Below are 15,431 nucleotides of genomic sequence, written 5' to 3' on the forward strand. Positions count from 1 at the left end.
CCAACGAGGCAGTATATCCTTCCCAAGTTTTTCAAAGGAGCACATCTTCAAGAATTGGATGCAGCAGAGTATGAAGAAGCCCTTGGAATGCCATGCAATATAACAGTGAGTGCAAGACACATATCAAACAAATTTTAAAAATATTACTCAATTCTATTTCATAAGCCCTGCAACATGAACAATAATAAATTTAACTGTAACATATATTGATTGCAGGAAGCTGGAATTCAGGGGTTCGGACTAGGAAGCATGGGAACAGGTGCAAATGATGGTGAAGTTTTGGATGAGATGATTACATCAAGTCGCGGTGAGGTCAAACACACATATAGTCCACGGATAACTAGCTCGAGTGATTACACACCAATTCATGGATCCGAGTCTGCATTAAGTCCCCAAGTTGTAGAAGCTAAACAAATATATAGCCCCTGTATAAGTGAGATCAGACAGACACATAGCCCTCACAGAGGGGAAAAGCATTCGGGCATTCCCCTGGTTAGTCAAGGAAAAAATATGAGTCCAAGTGCATTTGGTTTGAGGCCACATAAACCAACTTCCAATTAGGTGTTTGGAGTCTAAATCCTCGGCTAGTAATCTTTCCCTTGAGTGAGCATATCTTATGTTTAATAGTACATATTTTGTTGGCTTATCATTATTTAATCATTGTGCCACAAATCACTTTGTTGTATTTGGTGTGTCTTCACAAGGAACCTCTATCCATCTCAGAGGACAGGGTAGACCATATAGTGCGTGTAAAAAAATGTAATGGATGTCAAGCTTGAAGTATTTCTGTTTTCTTGAAGCATGAAATCTATTATGTCAGTCTTGTGGTTTTGTAGACCCCGAGCATGCCAAATAAGCATGGTGGTATTAAAGGGTCCTGTGAGTGGTTTGAGCTTCATAGAAAGTCATCCTTATTCTACCAGTTGGATCATAACCACAAAGTTTGTAGCCTTTAATGTTTCATTGAAATAAAAAATGTGGAAATTAAACTTGACAAATGAAAAGGAAATGGTAAGGCTTACAATATTAGAACTTCTGTAAATGTTTAGCCATTACCTTTAAAAACTAACCAAGGGAAATGTCAAATGATCAAGGATATGTTGAGATGGAAATATCTATTTTTTATGACAGTAAAACATTTAGATAATGGAAATAAAGAATATGTGCATTCAAGTTAAATCAGATTTATCTTGAATGGTTGGGAAGATTTGTTATTATCTTTAATAATTTAAGTCTTGTAAAACAAATTCAGAAGGAATAATTTAAGTCTTGTAAAGCAACAAACTTGAAGAAAAACAAAGAATATGAAGCCATATACAAGGAATATGAAGCCTGCGTGTTATGTTAATTTATGAGCAGTTTTATGCTCTGCAGTATAATCTGTGAGAAAATTGACTACAATATTCAACAGACAAGACATTATGAGTTTCTCAATTTGTGCTATTATATGCTATGGATTTTCTAACCGTTATCTTGAAAACGCGATCTGCACTTGCCATCTATGCCTAAGTTCTGCAGCGGTTTGTTACTTTCAAGCCATGCCTAATGTCATATTGTTTGTTGCAACTTTAATGTAGACAGCTAACCAGGAAGGAATTGGGTCATTCATAGAGGATGCTTAGGCATGATTCCAAGCTTTTGAAAATAATTGTGATTTCCATCACTAGTCATAGCACTTGATAGAAAGTTGGGATATTCATGAGTGTGAATTTATGTTTGTGTGTTTACATACTTTCTTATGAATTAACTAATGCTCAGTAGCAGTAGACACTGGACAAGTATATTTGTATACTTCTGTTTTAAACTGAAACAAATCCAGGGCTAAAAGGAATGGATTAATTGCACTATTCATCCTTCTATAACTTTCCAACATAGGCTGAAGTAAATAGATTTTAATTTGGGTAATTTTTCTAACTGCAAATAGGAACATACTTGTGTATTGGCAGGGAAGCTATGATGGCCATTATGTCAGGCTAGGTGATCGCACTCCCTTGATCGTGAGCACGATTGTGATCAAGATGGAAGACTTCATAGTCTAGATTGATTGTTTAGCAGTGATAGTTAGTGGGCTCATTCACAAAAGCTTCTATTTCACTAATCCTTTTTATAGAGTTGTCAGATTCAATTTCCAAAGGTTTTAAGTACACTATAGAGTTGAGTTTTGAGAGTGTTGTGATTCACAATGTTAAGTATAGCAGCTATGGCACTTGAATGAAGACAAGCATAATAGAGGTATCAGACTCTGTTATAAGCTTACCTACATATTATAAGGGACTTGGTTGGTTTTTTTATAATTTTATAGACAAGTTCCATGTCGTGGAAATGTGAAAAAAGATAGTGATATTGCCACCATGTGGCTCTTATCATATATGGTTTTATACTTCTTCAAAAAATTCTCTAAGAGTTCACAATGCTAAAATTCACTGGGACTTTACAAAGTTTTATTATTTAGTGAAAGACTTGCCAAGTTCTTACAAGATTTTATAATTGAGTAAAATATTCGCCATGCATGGTGAGAGATTCGCCAGAAAATTATATATACATATTATATTATTGATAAAATCGCCTTCCATTTTTCCTATATACCATGGAGATTCGCCCAATTATTATATTTATAAATTTGGGGGGGGTTCTTAAAATTTTCCCTGCTCACAGCACTCAATTTTGCTTCCGTAGTTCCTTAAGTCGGCCTACAATCACTGCAACTGTCAAAATTTCCTTCGTGGAAGAGCCTGATCCGCAAGCTCCTCTGTCTAGTCTCAGGGACAAGTAGAGTGGGGAGGATCTAGGTCGCCGAGGAATCAACATCCCGAGAAACAAGCAACAAAGTGATAGTAGAGCAGTTCTGCATGGCAAGGCTAAAACCAACGGTTCTTTAGATGTGGATGCCAAGCATAATGGCATGGAAGCTTTGGGAAGTAGGCAGAACGACACTTGTGAGAGGCAAATGGGAGCTCCACCAACTCAGGGTTGTGGCGTGTCTGAAGCGGATGACGACTAGTATCAATTTTCTTGTAGGATTGAGGAGGAGCCAGCCCCAGAGGAGCCACCGGCTTAACACGTGGCCTCTTGCGAATGCGTCCTGCTGCCAGGTGGATGTGTCTCAATGTTTTGTGGTTCTGGATGTGTCTCGGTCTTTTGGTTAAGTCTTTGCCTGGTGGATATGTCTCACTGTCTTTTGGGTATGTCTCTGTCTTTTTCGTACTAGAAATGCATTCTCTCTTTGTTTTTCTGGAAAACCAAGGTTTACTCGACAGTAGTTTTTTCTGGTTCAATGGGCTGGTTTCCTCCATAATGGGGGAAGTCTTTATGGCTTCTTGGACTAGTTTCCCCTATGTAGGGGCAGTCCAAAACAAACAGTTTCAATTTTTGATGATGATAGATGATCAACAACTCTGAGGCCATGCCTCTCTGTAACCTTTTTGTACCATATCAATAGATCAATATTACTTAGAAAAAAAAATATTAAATGTTAAACTATTAAGTATTATTAAACAATAATAATATTAAATATTAATAATAGTAAAAATTAATAATAAAAAGTACTAATGTTATAAATGAATAACCATATTTCATGAATTACAATATTAATAATTTAAAGAAAATTAATAACATATGTTTTTTATAATTTAATTATAAATAACTTATAATTCAAAATATTGATAACATTAAACATTAATTTAACTATTTATGCTAATATATTAATATAAAATAATGTATTAACATTACTTACATTTGAGGCTTCTATGATTTATGATTTAAGAAATTTTTTTCTAGATAAATCACATGATAATTTAAGGTCAACGACTTTAAAACCCCTACTGAGGTTCATCGTGAAGACAAAAATGGAGAATGAGATCGACAAATCAAATAGTTATAGTAGAGATGCAACAATAAAATCTTAACAAGAACTAAGATAAATAATATAATAATGAAATGGTACGTTATAGCGAGTCTAAAAAACATAAATAAAATAAGTAGTTTAATATATAAAAATAAATTAATAATATATATATTTAATTATTTGATTATTTGTATTTAAAAAAAATCTAGAAACAATTAGAACCATTATTATCATCTTAGTAATATAGAAATTAAAAATTGATTAAAGTAAGAAAAAAGGGAATCAAATAGTACTATGAAAATATATAACTTATTAACTTATAAAAGGTATAATATTAGTATTAATGCTAATGTTAATTATTATAAATAAATGCCCTTATAATTTGTAAATATATACTTTTATATATAGCTTATAAACAATGTATTAGTGCTTTAGGTTTTAATATGAAAATCAACCATGGTGAAACATCGTCACATTGTGACAATGATTGTCTGAATACAAAAATATTTCATGGTCAACCATGGTAAGAAATTGTCCATCCTCACATTATGCAAAATGTTGTCTTAATATGAAAAGCAATCATGGTAAACCATAATCCAGCATCGCATTGTGACAAAGATTGTGTCAATATGATAATCAACTGTCATCAACCATGATCAAACAAGTATATTTTAGTGTTTATAATATTTATCTTAGGGTATATATACCTTGGATTTATCCTTTGGGTTTAATATTATTCCCTTGGATTTATAATCCCTTGGGTTTTTAGTATTAATCCCTTGGGTTTATGATTCCCTTGGGTTTATAGTACCTTGGGGTTGTAATTTCTTGGGTTCATAATATCAATCCCTTGTGTTTACCAATCATATGGTTCATATTCGTAAGCTATAATATTATTCATCAGGTTTATATTATTAATCCTCGTATTTAATATAAATCCCTTGGGTTTATTCATGGTCAACCATGTGAAACCATGGTGCAATGTTACATTGTGACAAAGATTTTCTCAATATGAAAATCAACAATAGTCAATTATGGTCGAATGTCACATTGTGACAAAGATTTTTTCAATATTAAAATAAACCAGGGTAAAACATGGTCATCCATGTTTATTTTCAGGTTTAAAGTATTTATGTTTGGGTTAATATACATAAGGTTTATCATATTAATCCCTTGGATTTATTAATCTAGGGGTTTATTTTCCTAGGGTTTAATATTATTTATAGGGTTTATAATATAAATTTTTGGGTTTAATATAACCACTTTGGGTTTATAATCATGGTACGATGATCAACCATGGCCTAACGTCACATTGTGACAAATATTTTCTCCATATGAAGATCAGTCACTACCGAACGTCGCATTAGGTTTATCTATTTAATAATTTAATATTTTTAAACTATTGTCAAGTCCCACTAGCAAAATCGGTTGAGGATGGGCCTCGTCAGCAAGGTGACCCAATATCAAACCTCGCGGGGGGTGGTTGTGCCCTATTCTAAGGGGAGGAAACATGGTAAAAAAATCCAATTAGTGAAGGGCTAATGTGGTCTAGGTCGAATACAATTCGTGGGGGACTTTGAAGACTTAGATGCCCCTGAGTTGTAGGTCCTCAAGCCACAGGTCAAGCCTAGAAAATCATGGACAACATGACAAACAAACAAAAAATATTTTTAAATAATTTAATTTTATATATTATTATTTAATAATAATAATAATAGATATATGTGATTAATATGGCTCTATTGATATTTATCAACTATAATTATTCTAATTTAACTTAATTTATATATTCATCATTATTAAATTAAGTAAATCCTTTTCATAACCCGTCAATTCATAACGAATTCCGAACGCAATATACATACATACATACATATATATATATATATATATATATATATATATATATATATATATATATATATATATATATATATATATATATAGATATAGATATATAAATTCACTGAACGACGGACTCCATTTGTTCATTCTCACTCCTAAAGCTATATATATATATATATATATATATATATATATATATATATATATATATATATATATATAGCTTTAGGAGTGGGAATGAACAAATGGAGTCCGTCGTTCAGTGAATTTAGACCCCCGCTTTCCAAGCGCTCAGTTCGAAATATATTGTTGGAGTTTACTCCTTCCTGAAGTCATTTGTAAACTTCCAAAGGCAAACATCCTGATTATTAACAACCTTACAAATGGAGTAATAGAAACTATTTTTGTGTTTTCATTTGGGGTGAAACACATGGCTCTTCTCAACATGTGAAAGGTCTTCTTCAAGAGTGTTTTTAACAAAAATGCATTGAATGATGTTGTATGCCACCATTATTAACAACCTTAATAATGGAGTAATAGAAACTATTTTGTGTTTTCTTTTGAAGTGAAACACATGGCTCTTCTCAATGTGTAAAAGGTCTTTTTCAAGAGTCTTTTTAACAAAAATGCATGGAATGATGTTGTAGTAGCTTCTACATATTCTTATTGAGACATCATATTTCTTCTTAATATCCCATGAGATTAAAATTGTTCCTAAATGCAAATAATATCGTAAGGTCCTTTTCCTATAAGGAATGGTACTATAAAATTCATCATTTATGTGTCTTATGAGGGTGTTGTCTCTAGAAATTGTGTACCATAATCCACAATCATTTATAATAACAATATCTCTTAAAATTTATTTTCCAACTTTCTAGTTAGAATGCCTGGGATACTCCCTTCATATGGAAATGAAACTAGTTGAGTATATAACATCATGTTTATTTACAGTGATGTACATGTTGTTGCCCATTGATCTCTTATATAGATTTAAATTAACTATTGGCTCTTCAACTCGCTTTCTCAAATATTTTTCCTATTGTGCTAGGTGTTTCTTCTAGTTTGAAGTTCTCCACCCTAAACCTCTTGAAGATATACAAACCTATTTTTTTGGCATACGAAAATTCCACGAGTAGGTTACTTCAATTCCAAAAATGTACTTCATGAGACATTACATTTCTAGTGTATATCATATCATCAACATAAAGACAAATAATAAGAACATTACCATGTGGATTTGACTTCATTAAAAGAGTGGGATCATTACAACTCTTACAACTCTTTTTCAACCAATTATTGAGAAAATAAGAGTCATTTTTTTGTATCGAGCTCTTGGATCTTGTTCCAAGCCATATATGTATTTCTCTAGGTTGTATACCTTCTATTATTATCCTTTGACTTCAAATCCAAATGGTTGCTTTACATACACCTCTTCTTCTAAACAACATTTGAAAAATTTGATTTAACATCCATCTAGAAAGCTAGCTATTTATTTAAGACTACAATGTCTAACACAATGCCAATAATTTCTATTATTTCCCCTAGGGAAAAATATTCATGATATTCACACTAAGATACTAAGGAAACCCTTTTATAACTATCCTTTCCTTATTTTTACCTATATTTCAATTTCATTTCTCATTTATTTTGTTCTTGTGAACCCACTTAACACCAATATTGATTTTATCTACTACATGTGAACAGGAACCCATGTCTCATTCTTTCAATGGCTTTATTATCTTAATTCATGGTTTGTACCTAACACTATTCCTTAACTACCTCCTTAATATAAGTAAGTTGACAAGATAATAAGATAAAGTCATCTTTTTTATCTATGTAATTACACTACTCATACATTTCCCTCAATGTCATTATCCTCTCACTTCTCACTAATCCTATTGAATCACTATTGGAAGAAGAACTATTTTATATCTATATTTCTTGTATTTGTACTAGAAACCTTAGTAATATTAGTGGAGGGGGTTGGTATCCTAAACTTTCCACTTGTTCATCCATTTGGATAAATGGAAAATGGTTTTCCATTGTTTCATCTTCTTGCTCACTCCATGATTTTCCTTCCGTGATTTTTACATAGCTAATAATCATGAATTCCTTTGTGAATATTTTATATAGTTTTTGGGCCTTTTATTATTTATGATAAACAAAAAGAGATGAACTTTTTGTCAAAAATCTTCTTTTCTCCTTTGGAGAATGCGCATAGGAGTCACAGAAAAATAACAAAATTCTAAAATGAGAAACACTTGACTTCATGATACTTCATGCTTCTTTAGGAACTTTACCTTTCACACTATTTGTTTGGAAACTATTTAGTATATAGATAGAACATGAGGAAAATTTAGTAATGAAATCATTGTACATATTTTTAGCTTTGATCATGCTCCCTATGACTTCACGATAATTTGATTTTTTCTTTCATTCACTCCATTTTATTGCTAATTTTATATAGTGGTGAAATACCCTTTAATAGCCTACCATCCCAAAAAGATTGCAACACTTTGGGTCATTTTGCAAGCCCATTTGAGTCACAAAGAAAATTGACATATTTCCACACTATCATTTCACTATAAATTTTAATTCTTTAACATTGTGGATCTTCTGAGTTTTGCTCTTGAATAAATACACAAATATTTTCCTGCTAAAATCATCAATGAATGTTATGAAATAAAAAATTTCAGCAATGGATTGAGCTTACATAAGTCTACATAGGTCTATATGAGCGTATTTTACGTGCTCTTTGGCACTATATGAGGTTACTGGGCAATTGTTTGCTTTATTTTTTCTAAAGATCCCATTTCCACTAGGGTATACATTTTTGTTCATTAAATATAAAAGAGTGATACTCCTAAAATATCGTTGACCATAAGTGAGTTGAAAAACCAATGCTCAGCTATTCCTTGAGACATTTTGTGCATATCATAGTGACATATTTACACTTCTCAATTTGAATGGAGACATTTTGTTCTTGGTCATTTTAAATTTTGTAATAAATTTTATACTAGGTGACATATCTAAGTTCATGCATGCAAAGACCTTGAATGTGCCATCATAATGTTTTAAACTCAATTTTTCTATACCTATTAGGTTATGTCTATGGTTAGCTACATATAGGTAATCAATAATATCTTTCTCCCCAACTTATTTTGTTTAAGACTGACACAACATATTTACATAAGCCCCTGACTTGATATTCAGCTCCAAAACCAATTTATTATTTAATAGATGTATCAATGATAGAGAAACAATATTTATTACCTATCATACAATTTTCGTAGTCATTGACCATCACCCAAAGATCCTCCAATTATTTTTCATGAAAATGAATTGCTTTGAATGTTGATTTTTTAGTGTTCGAGACATTATCTATTCCCTTTTTCATATCTAATGGTTTCTTTCTTCTTTCACTTCCAAAATTTTTGAACCTTTTTTTGTAGAAACATTGAAATTTGGATTTGTTTATCCATTTTTTTACTCTCCCACCATAAACTTGAGAGTGTTTAGACTGATTTAATTTTTTTTATTACCTCTTCCACTTTGACCTCTACCTTTACCTTTACCAACGAATTCTTGATTCTTGAATTCTTGTCTAATGATTCATATTCCATTTTCATTCTTGATTAATTTTACAAGGACATTATTTTATTTAATATTAGTTTATAAAAGTGTTTTGCACCTCTAGGGTAATGAAAACTATTTCAAATTTCTTTTACAAGCTTCTAAACTTTTTCATAATAATTTTATAATATTTAATCCTCTTAATCCTAAGCTAACTCACAACTCCCATAACTTTTGTCATGGATTAGTCAATGTTCTACTCCTCCTTCATCCTAAATGCTTCAAATTGTCTCGTTATGGTTTGAAGCTTAACTTTATTCACTTTGTGATTAACCTCATATTATAACTCCAATATATCCTAGGGTTTAGCTATACTATATTCTCTTGTTATATTCAGAATACTTCAACCATCATTTGAATTTTAGATGAATACCAAGCATTCTCTCCTTTTTTACCTTCTTTGGAAGATGATTTCTTTGGGAAATATTCATAGCTTGCAAAAATATTTGATTAGTCCTGAATAATCCCTTCTCCATTGGTTCCCAACATCTGTAGAGTTGTAGGAAGGTGTTGATATTCAAAGATTAGAGCTCATAACTCTTCCCAACAAGAAATAGTCATGTTATTCACCCTAGAATACTTTTAGAATCCATTTAAATAACAGAAAAAAGCACTTTGCATACCAAGAGAATCTATTTCTTTCCCTAAAATGTCAATTTTCATTATGCTCTACATAGTAAACACTAAAAAAACACATGCATTTGAACTATGTCATTATCATGACTTAGATTCAATTCCGGGAGAAAGAAAGAACAAGTGCTATTTTTCCTTCTTTAGTTTTCTCCTACTATCATAAGAGGCTCTCATATTTCTCCTACAACCAATATAAAATTATTATGGGGTACTATCAATATCATCCAAACTCTTGTTATATTCCTCTTTTCTCTGAATAACATAATGATGTTTCTCCCTTGAATTATTCTCACAAAAATAATATGTAGATACAAAGATTATTCAACTGTGAAGTGCACTACAAAATACACCTATCCAACTTAATAACACATCATTCTCAACATTGAGCTCTCTAGTAGGAAGCTCAACATGAATATTTGAATCTTTGTCAAAAATTTTGGCAGCTTTCCTAGGGGAATCATGTGAAATGTTTGTAAGAATTGCATTCTTCAACCTCAATTTGAGGGAAAAACTCCTTCTTCAATGATGCATATGGTAGCCTATAAAACAAACTTTTAGTGAACCTTGCACTATCATATTATAAACTAAATTCAGAGCAAATTTTCATCTTTTCTAGATGATCTACCTTGCCTCTGCTCTTTCAAGAGTATTAGGAACTTCCTTTGATATTGTGTTGTATTATAGGAAGCAGCTAATATTAAAAGCACCATAGGTTTATTCATTTCACTTGCATCATTAGCATAGGTTTATATAACAAAAAAAATTGGACACTATCATCATCCTATCAAATCATTTTACATGTTACTAAAATTGAGTATATAATAGAGACTTGTCAAATTAACTATATAATGTTACTGAAATCGGAAATGTGAGAAGTTTTCCTTAAATATATATAATAATGATTCGTAAAGTTGTGCATATATATAATGAAGTTTGACAACATATTTATAAAATTAAGAAAAAAAAGTATCTAAATATATAAAATAATTAAGAAAAAACGTATCTAAATATATAAACTAAAAATTAACTCAATTAAACATGGTCAGTGTTGTAAAAAACTATAGTTATTATGATTATATATAAATAGATATAGAAAAATCAAATTTATAAATAAAAATATTGTAGTTTACTTAATAATAGTATTAATATTCAAACTACCAATATTGAAACTAAATTATTGTTAAATTATTATTTCTTCTTTATTGTATTTATAGAGAGGTTGAAATTATTTTCTAATATCAAAGGTCAAACGTCTTAGTATTTTCGAAATGTAATTTAATGCTTTTTAATATATTTAATGTCACTTGATGAAATAAAGCAAATATGTATCATATTATTTATCTCGATTATTATTGAATTGGTGTTCTAGGATTCTACATCTTTCTCTTTATTCACCAGTTCTGCCTCGACGCGAATCTGTCATTGCCGAAAAGCGCTTTAAAGTTACAACCACACTAGTAGAATCTCAATGTTGACCATACATCATTTCATGTTGGCCATAGATAGATGCTCCCTTCGTTTGAAAAAAAAGATGCTCCTCCGCTATACTTACATAGAGACATATACCTCAGAAATAAAGTGTGCACATAAAGGGATTAATTATTCCTTCAGTCTTTTAAATAACGATATCAGAGGTAGGTGTATATATTTATCTATCCCATCTCGGGTCGGTCCATCCTCCGTTTATCTATTTATATACCTTAAATCGAGTTGCTGCATAATCTCGTAGGCAGGCACCCTAGTTTGCTGGACTGCCCTTTAGCATCCTTGTAGTACAAGAGAATGGAGTGTTTGCATGAAGAGGTAGAAGTAGAAGTAGAAGTACAGAGTGTTACATCATTTCATGTTGGCCATAGATAGATGCTCCCTTCGTTTGAAAAAAAAGATGCTCCTCCGCTATACTTACATAGAGACATATACCTCAGAAATAAAGTGTGCACATAAAGGGATTAATTATTCCTTCAGTCGTTTAAATAACGATATCAGAGCTAGGTGTATATATTTATCTATCCCATCTGGGGTCGGTCCATCCTCTGTTTATCTATTTATATACCTTAAATAGAGTTGCTGCATAATCTCGTAGGCAGGCACCCTAGTTTGCTGGACTGCCCAATAGCATCCTTGTAGTACAAGAGAATGGAGTGTTTGCATGAAGAGGTAGAAGTAGAAGTACAGAGTGTTACTCTAGTTAGATGGCAGAATGGCAACTAATTGAATACGAGGTGCCATCCTACTCAATAACTGAATTCAGCTGCCAGCCTTATTTCCACCCGTATACGTTATTTAATACTCGTAAGTACACCCTCTGCATCCCGTAGATGTTCATAGCTGTTTGTATTGATGGTCATTGAAACGCGGAGGCATGCATAACATAGGCCCATCCATTCTTCTGATATTGATGGCCACGAAATGTCCTTATACGAAACAGAAGATGCGAGCTGGATTGGTTATAAATACGATATACGAAATGATGTATCATGTGGAATCAATGTTGTACGCATTAATACAATTTGTTTATATTCAAAATCAAATTCAAATTCGAAATTTGAACTTTGAACTGCTAAACCCGCCGCGCCCAAATTCGAAATTTGAACTTGTACCGATGTCATCGAGAGTGACGACGATAGATCGATGTCGCGGCAATCGCCACCTAGAGCGCTACCTATCGTTACAGAGCAGCGAGAATGGATCAGCGAGGAAGAATGGACTATCACGATTCAACAGAATTGCGATGTTGATTTCCTGCGATGGGCCTATGTATATTCTCTAGCTTCAAGATTTCAAAGCTAGTTTCAACATTACTTTTTGACATATTTAAACTGCAAGGGGCGTATCAAAAATTTGAACGTTTATGGTGTCTTAGTTGAAGTTTTTCTTGCTCGTCCTCAACCTTGTGGGAATTTCCTGTCTGAGACATGCTGATTGAGCAGATGAATGGAAATGGCGAGGGGTCGGCGATTGGTATCGATCTGGGGACGACGTACTCGTGTGTGGGAGTATGGCAGAATGGCAGAGTGGAGATCATCGCCAACGAACACGGGAATCCAACCACTCCCTCCGTTGTAGCCTTCAATGATAAAGAGCTCCTTATTGGAGAATCCGCTGAGAACCAAGTTGCCAGAAATCCCCACAATACAGTTTTTGGTCAATAATCATCAACTACCATCTATACGATTTTATTTGTTACATTCTTCCTCTTTCCGTCAGAATTGAATATGTTTTCGGGGTCTTTTGTTCTACTCCGATATTTTCATACTGAGTTGTTTTGTTAACATATGGCAGATGCAAAGCGGTTCATTGGAAGGAAGTTCTCTGATCCGTGCGTTCAGAGCAATGTGGGGCTATGGCCTTTCAATGTCATTCCAGGAGCTGGTGATAAGCCCATCATCGTTGTGACATACAAAGGGGAGGAGAAGCATTTTGCAGCCGAGGAGATCTCTGCCATGGTTTTAACAAAGATGAAGGCGATTGCCGAAGCTCATCTTGGGACTACGGTGAGGAAGGTTGGCATAACCGTTCCTGCATGTTTCAACGATTCTTAGAGGCAGGAAACCAAGGATGCTGGTGTCATTGCTGAATTGAATGTTATAGGAATTATCAATGAGACCACTGCTGTTGTGGTTGCCTATGGATTGGACCATAAAGCTAATAGAGTTGATGAGGTCAAATGTTCTGAGCTTTGACTTGGGTGGAGGTACCTCTAATGTTTTTGTTTTGACAATTGTAGGCAGTATTTTTGAGGTGAAAGCCACAGCTGGAAATAACAATTTGGGCGGCCAAGATTTAGATAACAGATTGGTTAACCACTTTGCACGAGAAGTTCAGATAAAATATAGAAAGGACATCAGCGGCAACGCTAGAGCCCTAGTGAGGCTGAGAAAATCGTGTGTAAGGGCGAAGATAATTCTCTCAACAACTGACCAGACCACCATTGAGATTGATTCTCTCTTTGATGGTATCGACTTTCATTCCACCATTACTCGGGCCATGTTCGAAGATGTTAACATAGATTTGTTCAAGAAGTGCATGGAGACTGTTGAAAAATTCCCGAGGGACGCCAATATGAACAAGAGCATGATCCATGATGTGATTCTTGTTGGTGGGTCTACTAGGACTCCCAGAGTGCAGTCGTTATTGCAAGACTTCTTTAATGGCAAGGAAATATGCAACAATATTAACCCAGATGAGGCCGCAGCATACGGAGCTGCTGTTCAGGCTGCTATTTTGAGTGCACAGGGTCATAAGAGAATTCTTGATATGCTTTTCTTTCGGATGTGACTCCTCATTCACTATGGATTGAAGAGTCATATGGTTATATGACAATCCTCATCCCAAGGAACACCGTCATCCCCACATAAAATAAGGAAGTCTATTCTATTCACTCAGACAATCAACTTATGTGTTGTTTCATGTGTATGAGGGTGAGAGCAGTCTAACCCAAGATAACAACTTGTTGGGCAAATTTGATTTCTCTGGCTCTCCCCCGTTTCCGAGAGGAGTTCCCCAGATCGTGGTATGCTTTGTTCTTGAAGCTGATGGTATTCTCAATGTGTCTGCGGTATTTATGAGAAGAACAAGATCGTCATCGTTGGGTACATTGAGCAAGGAAGAGATTGAGAAAATGTTTCATGATGCTGACAAGTACTGGTCCGAGTATACAGAGGACATGACGAGGAAAGTGGAGGCCAGGAAGTCCTTCGAGAATTACGCTTAGAACATGAGGAACACTGTCCGAACGTTGAAGGGTGCTATTGAAAATACCATCCACTGGGTGGACCAAAACGAGCATGCCAAGCTCGATGAGTTTGATGGCAATATGAAGGAGCTCGACATTATTTTTCAATTCCATAAATCATAAAGAAGTGCCGCTGTGTTATATGGGATTTTTTATACGACGCAGTCAATTTTGAAGTATTTTGAAATCTCTAACCTAGAGCAAACAAAAGGTCCAGATATTTTATATTTTTTTTTGAATTATGAAAAGAAAAAGTAAATTTACTTAAAACCCGTTTGTTGTCGGTGTCCTTCAAACTGCCTATATATCATTTCGAATTGCGTGACGAAATTATTGGGCATTTTCTAAATCTGATGGAGTGTTTCGGTTCTAATATTAAATACTATTTTCCATCGACCCCCATATTTTATTTCTTATACATTAATATCACTTAAAACGTTTAGTAACAATTTGTTTAAGTGAGTTTAAGCAGTATCATGGACATTTGAATTCTGATCAAAGGCCTTTATGTAGAAGTCCTTGATTGTTATTATCAATACCTAAGGTGTGGATCTATCTAACCGAAAAGTTAAGGATGTGGCATCGATCTCTCTAATCGTCAATTGGTGAAGGCTTAGTTTGTAGGTTTATCACAATACATATTTTTCTGTATATCGTTTCGATATACATAGTTTTCTATATATTGTTTCAATATATATAGTTTTCTCTATATTGCGATTCAATATACATAGTTTTATGTTG

At 33.4% G+C, this 15,431-nt stretch overlaps 1 pseudogene; it reads left to right on the forward strand.

Moving 5' to 3' along the window:
* The first annotated feature begins 12,885 nt into the window (after window positions 1-12,885).
* On the forward strand, window positions 12,886-14,813 carry LOC149226358 (heat shock cognate 70 kDa protein pseudogene; annotated as a pseudogene).
* Window positions 14,814-15,431: the final 618 nt, after the last annotated feature.

Source organism: Pinus tabuliformis, chromosome J (genome assembly GCF_031772625.1).
Source record: "Pinus tabuliformis cultivar Carrire ecotype Pingquan chromosome J, CPIR1, whole genome shotgun sequence".
NCBI classification, from domain to species: domain Eukaryota; kingdom Viridiplantae; phylum Streptophyta; class Pinopsida; order Pinales; family Pinaceae; genus Pinus; species Pinus tabuliformis.